Source organism: Protopterus annectens, chromosome 7.part0 (genome assembly GCF_019279795.1).
Source record: "Protopterus annectens isolate FY-2018-M chromosome 7.part0, PAN1.0, whole genome shotgun sequence".
NCBI lineage: Eukaryota > Metazoa > Chordata > Ceratodontiformes > Protopteridae > Protopterus > Protopterus annectens.
This window is the reverse complement of record NC_056739.1, coordinates 1,613,051,748-1,613,073,312: the sequence shown is the minus strand read 5'-3', so window position 1 is coordinate 1,613,073,312 and position 21,565 is coordinate 1,613,051,748.

Here is a 21,565-nt window from a genome sequence, read left to right as displayed (position 1 = left end):
AGGGCAACAAGGGACCCATTAGCAAAAAAGTAACACATTTTGTCTTGAGGAATGCACTCCTAGGACTGTAGAACTAACAGACAGACAGAAAAGGGAAGTAAAGTTAGGAGCTTGCTTACAACATTGCTGGGACAGACAGGGAACAAACTCTTAGGATAACCATTAAGGAACTATAGGAGTTTGTGAAATTAGGGAAGGACCTGAAGATAATGAGGAAAAGGACATTTTCTGGTTGGATGACTCCACTGGTAGGACTGTAGTACTGAAAAACAGAAGGCAAAAGGAAGTATGGTCCTTGTCTTATGCATGGCTGTGAGTGACAGGTGACAAGTCTTCCTTATAGTGGTTACAGATGCATGGAATGAGAATTCAGATGTCATCACCCAACTAAGTAAAATGAGGTGGTTGGGAATGGATGACAGTACAGGAAAAGGTCATGGAACTAAGAAAAGGCATTAAAATAAATAATAAGCAGAAACCCATGTAGCAAATCACTTTTCATCTGAAAATTTTCAATACAAGAGGAATCAAATATCTTAAGTATACAGTTCATTATAAAAGCATCCACAGAAACTGTAACAGCACATAAAATATAACAATAAGCCTTAATATGTACCTGAGCACCAGTGAACATCAGTTAAAAGTATCCTAACTTTCACTACATGGAAAATCATATAACCAGCACACAATGCTATCTTAAGAATAAATAATATCCAGAGATGAAGTGTAAGCAGTGATAAAGAAAATGAGCCAAAAATCACGTAAATTAAACAGACGTGGTGCTTCAACTAAAAGTTAGAATCAATAATAATCTAGCAATCTATGTAGGTCACCATGGAACCTTGAGAAGATACCTCATACCAAGCAAATTACCCTGCTCTATAGCACTATCACTGTAAATAGCAACCCAGTCTGTAGCACCTGAATACATAGTACTTTGTGTTCTATTCATACATGTGCACCTTTCATAGAAATTGCCGTTCACAGAAATAAATCGGCAGCATAGTGCACAGAATGCATTTATACAAATCCACACTATGTTTATGAATATCCCAGAAAATATTTAGTGCTATGAATAGGTTCATAGGTTCATAGGTTCATAGGTAGATACTAGGCTATCTGCCCTAGGGCATTTATAAGCCTAGCCAGAGTGTATTTGGCTTCCGCCTCCCTATTAGATTAGCCTACTGTGCCTCTGTAAAGTAGGTCACAGAAGGTACCCTTTTAAGATTAGTTTACTGTGCCTCTGTCTAGCAGGGACACAGAAGAGATCCCAGGGGTGAATTTGCGATTTCCCATCCACGCGTCCAGATTTCGCTTGAAGAGGGTCAGCGAGGGGCTATGTCTAACATGAATTGGGAGTCTATTCCAGAGTGAGGGGAGCCTCTGGGAAATGAATCTGTCCCTCCAGCATGTCCTATTTATTTTTGTGCTGAGGTTTAGGTCCTTGGAGCGTGTAGCTCTAAGGGACTTGGATTTTTTGAGGTGGAGCATGTCCATTAATTCTGGGTTTGACATGGCTTTGTACATCAGGCATAGATCGCCTCTGAGTAGGCAGTAAGCAACTGAGTAGAGCTGGAGTTTCTTTAGTCGAGCTGCATAGGACATCTGTTTGTAGCCCATGATCCTCTTGGTGAAGTACTTTTGGGGTCTCTCCAGTTGCTGCAGGTGTCAGGTAAGGTACATCCCAAAAGGGGCATTGCATTCAATTATGGGCCTGATGAGTGACGAGTAGAGGGGCACAATGACCTCTCTTGATCTAGATGCGAACCCTTTCGTGATAAGGTGGGCTATATAGAAGGTCTTTCTAACCACTTTGGCAACGTGATTATCAAAGGAGAGAATACTATCTACATTGGTCCCCAAATCTCTAATTACTTCTTCCAGATTAATGGATTACCACCTATGTGGTAATTTGTGGGCACCTTGTTTTTCCCAAAGGGGATGACTATGCACTTTTTAGCATTTAGCTTGAGGCCGTGGCTCTGGCACCAAGCATCCGTCTCTGTGAGACCCTTTTGGAGGATGCTTGTGTCAGCTGGAGATTCGATTATGGCCCCAGTTTGCAGTCATCTGCAAACTTTGTCAGCCATAATCCCCCCGTGTTAGCCTGAACCTCAGAGAAGTATATACCGAACAAGAGAGGTCCCAGAACTGAGCCCACTTGTAACTGGTTTGGATTTGGACATGGCACCTGTGATTCTGACCATGTGGGTTCTATCTCTGAGCCAGTTTGCAACCCATCTTGTGATATAGGGGTTGATATTTAAGCTGGTAAGCTTATTTATGATGCCCGAGTGGGGTATTGTGTCGAAGGCTTTTGCGAGGTCCAGGTAGGCTGTGTGGACTACCTTGCCCTCATCTATGGCTTTGGTAACTGTTTCAAAGAAATCAACTAGGTTTAAGAGGCAAGATCTGCCCTTAACAAAGCCGAATTGGGTAGGGTCCAGTGTCTAGAGGCTCCCAATGTCTTTGTTTATGAGTTCCATGATAATACGCTCCATAGCTTTACAGACCAGACTAGTCAGGCTTATGGGGCGATAGTTTCCGGAGTCCGTTGTGGCACCACCTTTGTGGAGTGGGACCACTGTAGCTGTACGCCATTCTTTGGGTACATATCCTGTAGTAAGGCTAAGTTTGAACAGTGACTTAATGTGAGGGTTCAGTTCTTCTTGGAGCTCGTGTAAGACACAGCCTGGGACACCGTCCGGTCCCATAGATGCTGTGTTTTTTGCTTTGGAGAGGGCAGCTTTCACCTGCGCATCTGTGATGTCAGGGAGGTTACATTCAGTTGGGATAGGCATTTGCTCCTTTGGGGGGGAAGGGGGGGAGAAGTTTGCGCTGAATCTGTCTGCCAGGATGTTGGCTATGTCTGTAGGTTTGGTATATTTTGTACCATTATGCAACAATTCAGAGCATATCAGGGAGTTTCCGCCCATGTTCCTGACATAACTAAAGAAGGCCTTGTGATTATCTTTAGTGTCTAGGGCAATTTTTCTTTCAAAACTGGCCCTTGATGATTTTATGAGGGATCGAGGTTTCTTGCTAATACTGAACAGATTAGAACAGAACTTAGTTTACATGGCCAATTGCGTTTTCTGTCAAGCCTTCTACATTGGCCTCACTAAGAGGAGGCTGAGAGAGCGCATCTATAACCACATCTATGACATTCGTAAACATAATGAGTTGAATGCACTGGCCAAACATATAACTTTAAATCCGACACATCATTTTAAGTTTAGAGTTTTACAAACCCTAGACATTACCCCCAGGATGGGTGATAATAATAAAGCTTTAGCGAAGTTAGAGATGGAGTGGATTTTTAGGTCAGGGGCGCACAGAGACCCGGGTATAAATAATTATGTCTCAGTGAAACCTTTTTTGGAATAACTAAATTAGTTGTTGATCAGTCCTTCATATTAATATGTATATATTTTTATTTTATTTTAGCATATTTTTAACACTTGTTATAAAGTATATCTACGACTGTGAATCACACACTATAAGAAGTCTCTGGTTTATATCATGGATCCATAAAACTGCGCATTTATCAAGCACGCACGCCATTATTCATCATGGCCAAATCATAGAGATTGGTTATTTAAACCTTATGGGAATTTTTGAACTCTATACAAGAGAGTTTTTAATTTTTCTCTTTTTCTCTTTTCTCTTGACTATGAGTGTCTTTGACTGTTTAATCAGACAGCTTCACTTGATATAAACTTGGGTTAATATTTTAGAATGAGACTCGAATATTATGTTTAGAGGTTCCTCATGCACGGATTGAACAATCAATGAAATATCATATTCATATATATTTTTATGTTTGAACATCTTATTCATTTATTTTTCATTCAGACATTCATGTATTTAAATATTTTATTTTTTCATACATATTTCTCATGTAGATCTCGTTCAGTAGTGGGAACAACAAGACAAAACTACACATTATCGTTTAAGTATTTATAGTAATAACTTACTAGAATAAGCAGTGATAATTATGACATTTGATATACGTACAGTGATATATTAATGAATTTTTTGGGTCAATTTATACATATTTTTTATTTATTATTTCTTGTTTTTACACTTATCAATGTCACATTTTACATCAATTATCGTTCTTTATACAAAAATTTATAAAAAATTATAATTAGTCAGCATGTTAAGAGGATTACATGTCTAATACACAAATTCATATTACATGTCTAATACACAAATTCATATGTCATAAGACTACCATAGACACACAAAGCACTTTACCATCATACTCATTTTTTAACTAGTTTAGACGTAGATTTAAATTTAGTTGTAGGCGAGTTTTAGCTACTCTAATGAGTTTAAATACGACAGAGAACTCTGATGTCGTGTTCATGCAAGGAAATCTAGAGTCAGGTTTTTGAACTTCATGTTTTAAATTTTATATTGTAAACGTATTATTCACATATATACTTGAATATTTAATATGATATATTTTAATAACGGTGAAATTAAATTTAATAGCGGGTACAACAGTAAGTACAGACAGGTACATCATAGACTTCATAAAGATTCTGACATAGGATATGAAGTATATGAAAAATCTTTTTTGATTTACAACAGAATCTTGGACATGAAGTCAGTGATTAAATATCAAGATGTCTAGTCATATTCCGTTTTATTTATATTTATTTCAACTACTTATTCACTTCATTTTATATTCCTTTCATATTTTATAGTTTTGGAACTGATATACGGAAGATGAAATTCATTCATTATTATATGGATAAGTTTGTACATCCATACGCGTTAACCAATCAATCAAATTGGTTAAAGTGAAATGTAACTTAATAATGCTTTATTTTGCTTCAGGGAACATTTTTACTAAAATTTCATTCATGTTTTTACATATTATAAATATGTTTTTTCAGAAGATATTATTTGATTATTTTCTATTGAGGAAATATTACCATAATATGTGAAACGTAAAAATCACCTTGAGTGCCTGAGGTAAAAGTTTAATGCATAACAGAGGCATGGATTTCTTCAATCAGTTAATTCTGAAAACTTTTCTGATTAGTTAATTATTTAATTGTTTAATGATTTTAAGTTTAATTGGAATTATTGTTGATATAAAAGGAACAAGGATAGACACTGTTTTATTGATCTGAAGAAGCGTGCAAGCAGCACGCGAAAGCGCTTATCCCTGTATGTTTTACTGCTTGGAATAAAGGAAATTCGTTTGAAGAACGTGTTCTCGTGGTGTATCCTGTTTAGTTACTTTCGTTATTTTGGTGCTGGTGTTTGCTACAGGATACTTTAGGAGGTATAGCGGCAATTTGTTTTTTATTCTACATTGCAAGTTTTTGTTGCTGCTACATCCACGCTATGGAGAACACTACTATTGAACTGGATTATAACCCGACTCATAGATTGGGTCCACTGGGCATCGATGCATTTTTACCAACAAAAGGTAATCCATTGCTGAATTTAGACTTTCCAGAGACCACTGATAATATTTTCATGAGGAACGAATCGGACAATAATATGAGTGATTTTTATTCATTATTAAGAGACCTGGAAAATAATCTATATAAGATTCAAAGACTGTCATGGCAGAGAAAACATCTACAAGCATGCCTTAATTTCAAAGTAGTCCCGAGAGGCATGCGCGTCCTGTGCATGCCTACGTACGGGCAACAGTATCCAGACCTCTTGAAAAAATGGCAAGATCTGAACCTTGAGTTGAGCAATAAATGTATACAGTTGCTCTTAGAATATTTTGAACCAATAGAGACTGCCATTCAGAAAGATATTGATGTGGCTTACCAAGCGATTACCGAAAGGTTCAATTCTGACACGTTCACCAGGAAACTTAATGATACATCGATACAAATTAAACTATATGGCGAGAAGTTGAGAGGCATAAAGCAAAAGAAATTGACTAGAGATGTTCATGATTTTAGAGTGGGGAACATATTTGTTTGGCCGAGAACAGCAGATAATCATGGAACACAGAATGAACGCAACTACCGCTCGCAACAAAGGAAACCGGATACAGGAGAAGCAAGTAATTCAGTTTTGGTGCCGACAACTATAAACATGAACACCACAGGTGAACTGACCAACGTTAGAAGAGATGTCTTGACTGGGAATACTGACGAACTAACACCGCCACCTAATAAACTAGCGTTACGTCCGACAGATGATTCCATCAGAATAGGGACTATCAGAAAAAATACTGCGGCACCCATTAGGAACACGGATGCCCCTTTTCCCATCAGGATGAACCCGACAACCAGGGGGAGGTCGGAGAGTCGAGGTCCGAGGAAACGGAAATTTTCAACAGACAGGTACGAAAAGCTACAGAAAAGGAACTGGAACTGACTTTATTGGTATTTAATTGTTCTAAATATAACCTGTCTGTATCTGATCTTTCACTTTTGAATAGAGGACTGAATTTTGTGCCCTCACAATATAGCAGATTGTCGGAAACTTTGACTGACTTAAGACTATTTGCTAGAAAAGTAGCTCTTCGAGTGTTTTTTAAAAATCAAGTGAATCAGGTGAAAACTGTTAATACTGGTTTTAAATGCAGAAGCACTTTTTCCCCGGTTTTGCCGCCTAATGTAGAATGTTTTGTAAAAACTTGCGAGAAAGATGTATACAACCTATATGCCAACAAACATGTTAAAAATAGATTTTTTAATTTAAAAAAGCTGAATATGATTCTTTGATGAATTTAAAACACAACAATGACATTTTAATAACTAATGCCGACAAAGGGGGAGGAGTGGTGCTTTTAGATAGGATAGAGTATATAAAGACAATAGAAACCACTCTACTTCAGAATGTCACATATGTAGAATTAACACTTGAAGGAGTCATGAGAATCATTAAGAATGTAAGAGATGAATTGTATGATATCTTGATGTGCCGACAAGTTAGTAGAGAAATGTTTGACTTTCTACATATAGAAGAACCACTTGTACCAGTCTTAAAGGGTTTGCCAAAAATACACAAAGGAGTAGAACCGATACCTATGAGACCCATAGTGTCAGGCAGACAGTGTGCCACATATAACATCTCAATATTTATAGAAAAAATGCTGAGGCCACTAGTGAATGATATTCACACCATCCTCAGAGATACTCAACACTTGTTGAAAGATTTAGAATCTTTTGATCTCTTAGAGAAGAGAAATGGGAAACTGCTCTTAGTTACATTAGATGTTCGAGATTTATTCACGTGCATTCCCAATGAATATGGCATGCAGGCAGTGAGGGAGATAATGGTTGCACAGAGCGATTTCTCAAGGGATGGGCAGATTCTAATCAGTCAACTGCTGGAGCTAGTGCTGCATTGTAACGTATTTATGTTTCACAGCAAGTACTATTTACAGACATGGGGTGTCGCTATGGGCACCCCATGCGCAAACTCCTATGCTAATTTAGTATTACATTACTGGGAGCAGAAACATGTATTTAACAGCATATGGATGAATAAGATACGCATGTATAGGAGATTTGTAGATGACGTGATACTGGCATGGGATGGTACTATTGAAGAGTTGAGGTGTTTTGTGGACTACTTAGAGAAGACGACCACATTTTTAAAATTCACACATGAAAACTCCTATAGTGAGATCAATTTCTTAGATTTAACTTTATTCTATGATGTAGACGATAGACTGTCTTTTAAGTTATTCAGAAAGACATGCTGGAGGAACACGATTTTAGAGTACAGCAGTATGCATCCTAGATTCATGTTTTCTGGAATAATGAGAGGACAGTTTTCGAGGATAACTAGAATATGTAAGGATCCAGGTACACTACGAATGGAGGCAGACAATATGGAAAGATTATTTATGGCCAGGGGATATAACAGTAAGTTAATTAAAGAGATAAGACATCAAATTATACCTTATGAGACCAGTTGTAAAGATACACATAATAGTTGTGGGGAGAAATCTAGAGGGACTTGGAGGTCAAGAGATAAACACACACTAACATATAACACACAGAACAATAAGGTTACTTTTATTTTGAAATATACAAATGACATCAATGAAATTAGGAAGATTATAAATAGACATTGGAACATTGTTATCATTACAGATGACATTAGGGCAATAGTAGGTGATACACCGAGTTTTGTTTTTCGGACCTGTGATAACCTGAAAACAATTTTTTCCCATAATTTATATGAAGTTCTTCATGAAAAGGACGACACAGTTGGTACACCAGGGACTTATCCATGCAAGAACTGCAGTATGTGTCAATATGTTACCAATATACAAGAATATCGACACCCACATGGACATTTTGATTTCTCACCAAGGATACATACAAATTGTAACACCAAGAACTTAGTTTACATGGCCAATTGCGTTTTCTGTCAAGCCTTCTACATTGGCCTCACTAAGAGGAGGCTGAGAGAGCGCATCTATAACCACATCTATGACATTCATAAACATAATGAGTTGAATGCACTGGCCAAACATATAACTTTAAATCCGACACATCATTTTAAGTTTAGAGTTTTACAAACCCTAGACATTACCCCCAGGATGGGTGATAATAATAAAGCTTTAGCGAAGTTAGAGATGGAGTGGATTTTTAGGTCAGGGGCGCACAGAGACCCGGGTATAAATAATTATGTCTCAGTGAAACCTTTTTTGGAATAACTAAATTAGTGGTTGATCAGTCCTTCATATTAATATGTATATATTTTTATTTTATTTTAGCATATTTTTAACACTTGTTATAAAGTATATCTACGACTGTGAATCACACACTATAAGAAGTCTCTGGTTTATATCATGGATCCATAAAACTGCGCATTTATCAAGCACGCACGCCATTATTCATCATGGCCAAATCATAGAGATTGGTTATTTAAACCTTATGGGAATTTTTGAACTCTATACAAGAGAGTTTTTAATTTTTCTCTTTTTTCTCTTTTCTCTTGACTATGAGTGTCTTTGACTGTTTAATCAGACAGCTTCACTTGATATAAACTTGGGTTAATATTTTAGAATGAGACTCGAATATTATGTTTAGAGGTTCCTCATGCACGGATTGAACAATCAATGAAATATCATATTCATATATATTTTTTTATGTTTGAACATCTTATTCATTTATTTTTCATTCAGACATTCATGTATTTAAATATTTTATTTTTTCATACATATTTCTCATGTAGATCTCGTTCAGTAGTGGGAACAACAAGACAAAACTACACATTATCGTTTAAGTATTTATAGTAATAACTTACTAGAATAAGCAGTGATAATTATGACATTTGATATACGTACAGTGATATATTAATGAATTTTTTGGGTCAATTTATACATATTTTTTATTTATTATTTCTTGTTTTTACACTTATCAATGTCACATTTTACATCAATTATCGTTCTTTATACAAAAATTTATAAAAAATTATAATTAGTCAGCATGTTAAGAGGATTACATGTCTAATACACAAATTCATATGTCATAAGACTACCATAGACGCACAAAGCACTTTACCATCATACTCATTTTTTAACTAGTTTAGACGTAGATTTAAATTTAGTTGTAGGCGAGTTTTAGCTACTCTAATGAGTTTAAATATGACAGAGAACTCTGATGTCGTGTTCATGCAAGGAAATCTAGAGTCAGGTTTTTGAACTTCATGTTTTAAATTTTATATTGTAAACGTATTATTCACATATATACTGAATATTTAATATGATATATTTTAATAACGGTGAAATGAAATTTAATAGCGGGTACAACAGTAAGTACAGACAGGTACATCATAGACTTCATAAAGATTCTGACATAGGATATGAAGTATATGAAAAATCTTTTTTGATTTACAACAGAATCTTGGACATGAAGTCAGTGATTAAATATCAAGATGTCTAGTCATATTCCGTTTTATTTATATTTATTTCAACTACTTATTCACTTCATTTTATATTCCTTTCATATTTTATAGTTTTGGAACTGATATACGGAAGATGAAATTCATTCATTATTATATGGATAAGTTTGTACATCCATACGCGTTAACCAATCAATCAAATTGGTTAAAGTGAAATGTAACTTAATAATGTTTTATTTTGCTTCAGGGAACATTTTTACTAAAATTTCATTCATGTTTTTACATATTATAAATATGTTTTTTCAGAAGATATTATTTGATTATTTTCTATTGAGGAAATATTACCATAATATGTGAAACGTAAAAATCACCTTAAGTGCCTGAGGTAAAAGTTTAATGCATAACAGAGGCATGGATTTCTTCAATCAGTTAATTCTGAAAACTTTTCTGATTAGTTAATTATTTAATTGTTTAATGATTTTAAGTTTAATTGGAATTATTGTTGATATAAAAGGAACAAGGATAGACACTGTTTTATTGATCTGAAGAAGCGTGCAAGCAGCACGCGAAAGCGCTTATCCCTGTATGTTTTACTGCTTGGAATAAAGGAAATTCGTTTGAAGAACGTGTTCTCGTGGTGTATCCTGTTTAGTTACTTTCATTAATACTGATCAGAGATGCCTTCCCTTTTTGGGATTTTGCTCTGTCATGTAGTAGGTTCCTCCTTCTGTTGTATAGCTTATTTATGGCCGGGGTCCACCAGACCGGTCTCCTGTTTTTGGAGGAGTGAGTCTTGGTTTTATTTGGGATAGCATGATCCATGCATTCCTGCAGGTGCTTATAGAAAGCATTTGTAAAGGATTCTGCGGATTGGGCTGTATTATCCTCTGGCCCAGGGGCTTTGAAGGATTCCACCTCAGTCTTGAGAAGTGCAAAGTTGGCTTTTGAGAAATTCTTTACAGTGATTTCCTTGGCTGGGGGTGGGGATGGGATATGGATGTCCAGAGAAATTTGTTTATGGTCTGATCTTACCAATGAGGGGTTTACCTCTGGTGTGGAACATAGAGTCCCCATGTTGGCGATGATTAGGTCCAATATGTTGTTTCCTCTTGTGGGAGTGGTGACCAGTTGTTCCATTGCGTTAGAGTTTATAAATTCAAGGAACCATTGGGCGAGGGTGTTTGGGCTTGAGTAGTTTTCCCAGTCAATGTTTGGGTAGTTGAAGTCACCCAATAACATAGTGTTTGAAGAGACCTTCATATTCTCCAGTGTTCTCAGGAATGCCAAGTGGGGTTCCTGTAATAGGGAGGGTGTTCTGTAGCAGGCTACAAACTGAAAGGCAGTTTTGACTGCTGTTAGTTGCACATGGATGGTTTCCAATGCTTTGTGCAGTACCACTAACCTGGAGGTGTAGGTATCTTTGATGACTATAGATACTCCCCCTCCTTTTGTGCTTCAGTCTGAGTTTTGGGGCCGAAATGCATGGTATGAGTTATAACCTGGTAGTGCTGGGGTGCTCTCAGGAGCCTTGAACCAGGTTTCTGTTACTGCACAGACATCGACTTTCTCCATACTGAGGAGAGCCTCAAGTGTGTGCATCTTGAGGTTTAGACTTCTGGCACTGAGTAGCATTACCTTTAGTTTTTTTATCCTTGGGTTGTCTATGGAGGTGGGTTTGTCCTTTGAGCCTTGCCTAAAAAAGGCACTATGGGGGTGGCAAGAGCCTTGGCCATTATACGAAAGCCTAAGGGTGACAGGTGCAAGCCGTCCCTAGCGAAGCAACGTGGCTTGTAGAGCATATCATCCCAGGCTGACAGACACTGGATCCCCTTTGAATGACATCAATACTTTAGCCAATTGTTGAAACTGATCATTTTGTCTTTATACTGTGTCATCATTCTTGGTGAGGGCAAGATGCTACTCAAGGTCAGGGTCATACCAGCCTGGGCTACATGGTCAGAGAGCTCCTCTATGTCTCTTTTCATGTAGTCCAGGGAGGTACGTCTCAGGTCATTCACACCAGCATGGACAATGATGGAGTCATACTTGTACTTGCTTTGGAGTGACCTGAGTGCTTGCATTATGTGGCAGATCCTGGCACCCAACAGGCAGCTTACAGTGACCTTCTCCTTGTTCAGTCTGGTGAGCAGGACGTCAGTGTGCCGGACAATAGAGTCCCCTATAACAAGTGTATTTAGTGTGTTGTTTGGCCTTAAGGGCTGTGACTGTGAGGCAGACTGATTTTGTGAGATATGTGATTCGTGGCTATTGTTGAGGGGTGGCTGTTGCTTGGATATCTGCTTAGGAGGTCTTTGCTGTTTAGGCAGATTTTTATTTCGAGCCTCTGAGTATGTTTTTGTGTGTTTATGTGTTGGGTATGCAGATGCAGTAGGTCTGTGTGAGACTGGATTTGTGGTGTGGGTAGTTACCTTTTCCTCCTGACTGACTGTGCCAGTCTTGGGTTGAGGGAGCTCTGCCTCCAGTTTGGCTGTGTAACTGCATCTCTCACATGTATTAGAGTTTGTTGGAAGGAGGAGAGGGTTGTCTGTGTACATAAGGCAATTGTAACATTGCCTCAAAATTCCCAGATTCACCAGCTGGACTGGAGAGTAACCTTGAAACTGACCCTTGGACATACCAGATTAGTATAGGGAACTGTTTTTTTACTGATCAGATTAGGGAAGGGAACTGATTTTTCACTTGATCAGGAAGGACCAATCGGGAGCCTAATACTTATGAGAAGTCAAGGAGGGTGTAGTGCTTAGTTAGTTAGTGTTTCCTTATAAGAGCTGAGCAAGTGCAGGGCTTTAGAAAGAGAACAGAGTGATTACTTTGAGAGTTTGAACAGTTCTAAGGGAAAAAGTGAAGAGCAGACTTTGTGGAGCCTGGAATAGTTTAAACCTGTTTAGGCGGCACTGCCCGACGCTGCTCAGTGCACAAAACCGCGCAAAAAGAGAGTTGTAGGGTTTTAAGAGAGAGAGATCAAGGAGTTTAGAATTAACCCAAAATGGCCACTAAAACTACAGCTTCTAGGTAGTAACCACTCCTCCAGGGACAGGCAGGCTGCTCAGTGTTAACCACTCCCACTGGTGAACACAGAGACTTCCCTTTAGCCCAAGCAAGCACTGGCCTTCTAGAAACTTCCAAACAGTTCAGAACAGCAAATCTGTAACTGAACTTTCTTAACTTTCAGAAAGTGGGAAAAAAGCTATATATTTTTTTTCTTTTTGTTGTAGTTTAAAGGTAGCAGAGATGCACAAGCAGCAAAATAATCACAACAGTGCAATAAATGACCCCACACTTGAGTGCTAGGCCAAAATCAGGTAAAATGCAGTTTTTAGAGAAAAAAATGATTTAAAATTAAGTGCAACACAGGAAATGCAGTAAACAGGCTTTAGATGTGTTCCAAGTACTGTTACAGATATAAACTTTAGCAAGCCGGAAAATGCCAAAAAGTAGGTGGCAAAGCAGTAAAACTTAACAAAAAATCAGAAGAAAATACTTAAAATCACAAAAGTGGCTCCTTTTCTTCTCTCAGCATTTTCTCCCCTTGGTAGGTGCTTCAGCAACAACTAGCAAGCCTGAAAAGACACCAAAACCACAAGGCCGCCGGGTTTTAAGAGAGACAGATCAAGGAGTTTAGAATTGACCCAAAATGGCCAATAAAACTACAGCTTCTAGGTAGTAACCACTCCTCCAGGGACAGGCAGGCTGTTCAGTGTTAACCACTCCCACTGGTGAACACAGAGAATTCCCTTTAGCCCAAGCAAGCACTGTCCTTCTAGAAACTTCCAAACAGTTCATAACAGCAAATCTGTAAGTGAACTTTCTTAACTTTCAGAAAGTGAGAAAAAAGCAATATTTTTTTTTCTTCTTTTTGTTGTAGTTTAAAGGTAGCAGAGATACACAAGCAGCAAAATAATCACAACAGTGCAATAAATGACCCCACACTTGAGTGCTAGGCCAAAATCAGGTAAAATGCAGTTTTTAGAGGAAAAAACGATTTAAAATTAAGTGCAACACAGGAAATGCAGTAAACAGGCTCTAGATGTGTTCCGAGTACTGTTACTGTTACAGATATAAACTTTAGCAAGCCGGAAAATGCCAAAAAGTCGGTGGCAAAGCAGTAAAACTTAACAAAAAATCAGAAGAAAATACTTAAAATCACAAAAGTGGCTCCTTTTCTTCTCTCAGCATTTTCTCCCCTTGGTAGGTGCTTCAGCAACAACTAGCAAGCCTGAAAAGACACCAAAACCATGAGGCAGCCGGGTTTTAAGATAGGGTTGCCACCTTTTCAAATGGCCAAAGTGGGACATTTTCGGGACAAACATCAGATTTTACAGGCCGACACATACCCACGGTCAGTACAAAGGATAGAACTTAACTTTTTGCCTAAATAAAAGCTTATTCTTGTAGCATTTTAGTTGCTTATTCTGTTTCTTATAACATTTAGGTATTTTAGATACAGAATAACTGTTTTATGCAGCTATTACATAAATATAGGACATAATTATTTCCTACAATCTCAGGATATTTGCCATTTTTAATATTTTTTGTCAGGACACAACTGCCGAAAGAGGGACTGTCCCTTGCAAAGTGGGACAGGTGGTAACCCTATTTTAAGAGAGACAGATCGAGTTTAGAATTGACCAAAAATGGCCAATAAAATTACAGCTTCTAGGTAGTAACCACTCCTCCAGGGACAGGTAGGCTGTTCAGTGTTAACCACTCCCACTGGTGAACACAGAGACTTCCCTTTAGCCCAAGCAAGCACTGGCCTTCTAGAAACTTCCAAACAGTTCAGAACAGCAAATCTATAAGTGAACTTTCTTAAGTTTCAGAAAGTGGGAAAAAAGCAATATATTTTTTTTCTTTTTGTTGTAGTTTAAAGGTAGTGTTGTAATTTAAAGGTAGCAGAGATACACAAGCAGCAAAATAATCACAACAGTGCAATAAATGACCCCACACTTGAGTGCTAGGCCAAAATCAGGTAAAATGCAGTTTTTAGAGAAAAACGATTTAAAATTAAGTGCAACACAGGAAATGCAGTAAACAGGCAGAGATACACAAGCAGCAAAATAATCACAACAGTGCAATAAATGACCCCACACTTGAGTGCTAGGCCAAAATCAGGTAAAATGCAGTTTTTAGAGAAAAACGATTTAAAATTAAGTGCAACACAGGAAATGCAGTAAACAGGCTCTAGATGTGTTCCAAGTACTGTTACTGTTACAGATATAAACTTTAGCAAGCCGGAAAATGCCAAAAAGTAGGCGGCAAAGCAGTAAAACTTAACAAAAAATCAGAAGAAAATACTTAAAATCACAAAAGTGGCTCCTTTTCTTCTCTCAGCATTTTCTCCCCTTGGTAGGTGCTTCAGCAACAACTACCAAGCCTGAAATACATTTATTTTACACCCTTGTTAACATGAGACAAGCTAAATTCCAAAGTGCTCGAGACTATACTAGAAGGGCACTTAGACACCATAAAAGTAAAGTTCCTTGTCCAAGGTTTTATGTGTTTAACTAGCAGCAATAAGGAAACTGAGGATGTAAACAAAAGCTACATAGGAAGTCAAGCTATATAAACTGCATCACAACCAACATCACTGCAATCCCTGGAAATGGCCATTTGCACCATGGCAACCAACTTTTACTGACTTTACAAGTCCTTTCATGAACTAATCAGACTGGATGCATACCCAAGATGGGATTAATGACATCTGAAATAATAAGATTAATATTAAGAACAGTGTTGGTATGAAGCAGCCTGCTTGAAAAAATGTTAATGATAAATGGCCCATATTTTATGTAACAAGAAGTCAAAACATTTATGAAGTAAAATGGTATTAAAATGTCACATCTGCTCCACAGTGCCTTGAAATGAGTTTGTTAGGTGAAATATTTGTACAAACTGTGATGACCCTCCACTAGACCAGTAATCAAGGAGCCTCAATCCTCACCAGTGGCAACAGTGGGGGGACGTTCACTGAGAGCATAACAAGTATACAGACAGTACTTCCAGATGCAGCTCTCTGCATCAAGTGCAATTTCCCTTAAGAGCACACAGAGACCATGGTCAGTCCGAGGCTGGTTCATAGGATCATTGGCTCATAGGAAGTTACTAGACTATTGGCCCTGAGGCCCTTATAAGCCTATCCAAGAGTTTAGCTCATGTTTAGACAAGTCAGTACCCAAAGCTCCTGTCCAGCAGGGACACAGGTGGAATCATAGGGGTGTATTTTCTGTTTCCCATCCAGTTATCCAAGTTGTGCTTAAAAAGGGATAATGAGGTACTCTGCTTGATATGGAGAGGGAGTCTATTCCACAGATGGGGGAGTCTCTGGGACACAAATCTGTCCTGCCAACAAGTCCTATTAATGTCACAGACCAGGCTGAGGTCATGCGTGTGGGTTACTTGAGTGGAGCTTGACTTGCGGATATGCAGCAGTCCCATCAAGGCAGGGTCTGAGATTGTTTGTATACCAGACAGAGGTCACCTCTGAGGAGTCTGTATAAAAGTGAGTAGAGGGACAGGATTTTTAGCCTATCTGTGTAGGGTAGATTTTTAAGACCCTGGATTATCCTGGTGAGGAACCTCTGTGGTCCCTCCAGCTGCTGCATGTGCTTTGCAAGGTACATGCCAAAGGGGACATTGTACTCAATAACTGGCCTTATAAGGGAAGAATACAGGGATGCTTTGACCTCCTTGTCCCTGAATGAGATACCCTAACATATGAGATGGGCCATGTAGAAAGCTTTCTGTACAATTGAAGCAACATGGTGGTCAAAAGTCAGGTTGCTATCAACCTGGGTGCCCAAATCCCTCACGACTGATTGTGTGCTTAGGAAATTGTTATTAATGTGATAATATAGGGGACATCACTCTCCCCAAAGGGGATGATGATGCATTTTTGGCATTCAGCTTGAGGCCATGTTTCTAGCACCAGTCATTTGTTTGGGTGAGACCCTCTTGGAGGACATCCACATCACTTGGGGAATTGATGACCGCTCCCAGCTTGCAGTCATCTGCAAACCTGGTTAGCCATAGCTCACTGGTTTTGGCCTGCACTACAGAGAAGTATATCCCGAATAACAGAGGCGCCAAGACCGATCCCAGAGGTACGTCACTCCTTATGGGTCTACTGCTTGAGGTGGCTTCCCCTATTTTGATTAGTTGGGTTCTATCAGTGAGCCACTTTGCTACCCATCTAGTAACATATGGATTGATGCCTAGTTGAGAGAGTTTATCTATTGTGCCTGAGTGGGGAATAGTGTTGAAGGCTTTGGCCAGGTCAAGGTTGGTGGTGTGCACCGTCTTCCCTCATTCATGGGTTTGATGACTGTCTCAAAGAAGTCGACCAGATTTAACAGACATGACATCCCAACATGACAAAGTCAAACTGTGTGGGGTTGAGTGTTTGCAGGTTGCCAGTGTTCTCAATGATGAGGTCCATGATAATCCCTTCCATGGCCTTGCAAATCAGGCTAGTTAGGCTGATGGGTCTATAAATTCCTGGATCGGTGGATCCTCCACCTTTGTGTAAAGGGATGACAGTGGCTGTCCTCCACTCAGCTGGAACAAAGCCAGTACTCAGGCTTTGGTTGAATAGGGTGCCTAATGGTGTTGCAAGTTCATGCCTGAGTTCATGTAGGATGCAGCCTGGGATACTATCGGGTCCCATGGAGGCTGTATTTTTTGCCTTTGAGAGAGCAATAATGACCTGCTCCCTAGAGATAAGGAGAGGGGGGGTACTGGGGATGTCCTGGTTTACAGGTGGGGGGACACAGGAGTGAAGTTTTCGCTGAATCTGTCCACCAGTAGGTTGGCTATATCTACTGCATTTGTATATGTGGTGTCCTTGACCACTAGTTCTGAACAGATCTGGGTGCTTCCTTTGAGAGTGCAGATATATGTGAAGAAGTCCTTATGATTATCTGAGTCTACTTTATCCTCTCGAAATCTGAAAACCCAGAATACAAATAGCGCGACACATAAAGAGCGAACCGCAAATACGTCGAACGTAGTAAACCGCAAAATTTCAAACCTCGAACCATCATAGTCGGCCAACCCATCACCCGCAACACACTACTTACCCAAACACAATAAAAACAACACACACATACACTAACCAAAACCCTACTTCTAAAGCAAAATTAAACCACCAAAATCCTGCTACTAACCCTACACTAAACCCCACATACACAACTATCTATGCACTATACTTAACCCCTCCCTTACCCTAAGGTCCTTAACTACTGCACACTTCCCCCATGGAGCTATACCCAAACAAACTAAATATTCCACACACATACATTTAACAAAACCCTACACTAAACCTTACATACATTACCTACAGAAAACCTTACATACACTACCTACCTATGCACTTACCTTAACCCCTCCCTAACCCTAAGGTCTGTAACTATCGGACACTTACCTTACGGAGCTATACCGCAGACGGGCCAACTATGCAAATTCAATATTTCCACTTTCGCGGTTTCGTTCGTTCGCCGTATTCGCAGTTCGCTCTTTATGTGTTGTGCTATTTGTATTTGGGTTTTCGGCTTTTGAGCAGCTAAAGTAGACCCTAATTATCTGTAGTAGATGTGGCCAATTTGGACTCGAAGTTGGCTTTAGAGGATTTCACTAGTGCTCTTATTTACTTGTTCAGGCTAAGGAGAGATTGCTTCCAATTGGGCACCTGCTCATTCTTGGTCCTGGACAGCAATTTTTTCCTTTTGTTATATAGTTTATTTATTGCAGATGTCCACCAGGCATGTTTACTCTTCCTTGCAGAGGATGATTTTGTCCTGTCAGGTATTCCTGATTCCATGCATCTATACAAGTGCTTGTATAGTACTTTGGTGTAGATTTGGACATTGGTGCCAGTTCCTACAGAGGGGGAGGGGTCTGTGAAGCTGTTTATACCATCCCTCAGGAGGTTGTAATCAGATTTGGAGAAGTCTTTTGTTTGACCCTAGCTGGGGGGGGGGGGGTTAGGGGAGATGCTGGCTTTGAAAGTGACTGCTTTATGGTTTCTCTCTCTTTCTCAAGATCCCCAATAAGACTCCCCACTGGCACAGCTATAGAGTTGAGATGTCAGCTGAGTGACAGAACCAAGACCACCAGCACCCTCTCTGTCCAACCAGTGCTTCATGTACCTGTCCAAGTAGCTGACACACACTCCTTGAGGTTTAATTTACACACACACACACACACACACACACACACACACACACACACACACACACACACACACACATGCACACACACACACACACACATACACACACACACACACACACACACACACACACACACACACACACACACACACACACACACACCTGGGAAAGACTGGCACAGGTTTACTAGCTATGCCCCCTTCTGCCCAGACTGTAAGGTAGTTATCACTGCCAACAGTCACTCCTTATCAGCTAATTTAGCACCTTTAACAAAGGGTGTTCAATCTTACTGTGAAATATTAATACTAATCCAAATGGCAGTTTGACAAAGAGCAAGGCTATTAGGAGTGTCCCATACAGTGTCACCAAATAAATATGAAAGTATTCTCAAAACTTAAATAGTTCTACAAGGATCAGTCACAATGAAAAGTTTAAATATATTTAATAATAAATAATAAAAGAACAAGACAATACTAAATATATATTCACAGTGACATCAAAATTCAAAACCACAGGAAATATTTAAAATAACATTGCAGTACAGACTCACACAAATAAAGAAAAAATATCTAAACTAAGCTTTACTATATTCCTGACTGTATCTAACAGAATCACTATAACCTAAGAACTTACTAATAGCACAAGGCAAATGAGGTGAATGGATCTTCTAGTTGTTGTCAGGTCCAAGACAGAATGCTCTGTCTCACTAACATACTTCTCAAATTAATATCTAAGATATTACTTCTGGGATAGCTTGCAGAATGACAGCATTTCTTGTCATCTGACTTCCAGTTCAAGGTGAAACCCTCATTGCTGAAGCTAGCATTACTTAGCACCTACCTGTAAAATATACAGACAAGGCCTTACTCAGATCTTTGGCAGATGCTGGAAGTCATAAAACAATTGCATTCCTTCATGCTTTCAAGACTAGTAATTAGTTCACACTGAAGACAATACAGAAAGTTTCCTAGTGCAGACACTGTGTCTCTAGCTGCATTGAAACCTTTCAGATAGCCTCTATTATTGTGTAGCCTATAAAGTAATTTCATTTCAGATATTTTTCTAAAGTGTGTTAGACTGAAGTTAACCTCCTGTATTCCACTTTCCACTGTTAAAATATATGCATTTAAATAGTTACAATAGTGCATGTACATTTCTGTTCTCTTCCAGTAGGGCACACTGTGGATGCATTTTAAATACAGCACTTTGCAAATACTTTTTCAGCACAAACATCTGTAGAAAGCAGTTTGATATACACATGACATTTGGTTCTAATACATTTGTAACGCAAGCATCTTATATGACATACAGTTCTAATACGTTTGTAACACAAGCATCTTGCATAAATCATTTTGATATTCACCAATGACATAATTATTTACCAAAATTCCAGCTAGCTGTTCTGGCAGCATCTCCTTTCATCACACAAACATTTGAAAAGGCTATAAAACTATGAGACCCAGTGATAAACACCTACAACACAATACAGACAACCTTCTTTACACTTACCACAATGCCATAAATGTAACCATTAATACATCACCTGTAGTGATACTCTTAGGTAAGAATCTACATTCTGCACCAAGCTTAGTAGCTCAAATGTACATAAATGAGTGTACAGTATGTAGTGCTAGCATATTAATGAGAAGTACTACATGGCATAATGCAGCAATAGTGCTCTTTTTACCTCTCAGCTCTTGGTTCCCCAGTCTTTTTTTGAATTGGATGGCTTCAGTATGGAGTCTGAATATCTTCCCTGTATCCATGTAGGTTTTCAGCAGGTGCTTCTTTTTCTTCCCACATTCCAAAAACATGTTGTTGGGTGAATTGGTAATCTTCTAAATTATCCATAAGTGTAGTGTGTGTGTGTGTGTGTGTGTGTGTGTGTGTGTGTCTGTGTGTGTGTGTGTGTGTGTGTGTGTGTGTGTGTGTGTGTGTATGTGTGTGCGAGTGCACATGTGTGTCTCAAGAGGGGCTTACTTCTCAGACTGGTTCTCTGCCTTAGCCTATTGCTTCCCAAGATAAGTGTTTCAGAGAATAAATGAATTAATGACGTAAGACAATAGAACTAAAAATTGGTATCTGGGTCAACTTACCTCAATGACTGGGGCTCATGGTAAATGGAGTAAACATGAATCTAAAAACATGTTCATAATACATTTCCTTAAGCAACGTTCAGACTTGCCAATATAATAAGCTGAACAAGTATCAAAAATAGCAATATATACCACCCCCTCGAATCAGACATCCAATGATTCTTAAACTTTAATAATCCATATATCAATATTTATATATATATATATATATATATATATATATATATATATATATATATATATATATATATATATATACACACACACACACACACACACACACACACACACACACACACGGTGTTTCAGCAATATATTGGAACTATGAACAGTACCCACATTAATTTGACCCCATTTTCCCATGGAACTTGGCTTCACATTGGCTGTATTACTTAATAGCTCCTTTATATTTCTACCGCTAGAAAA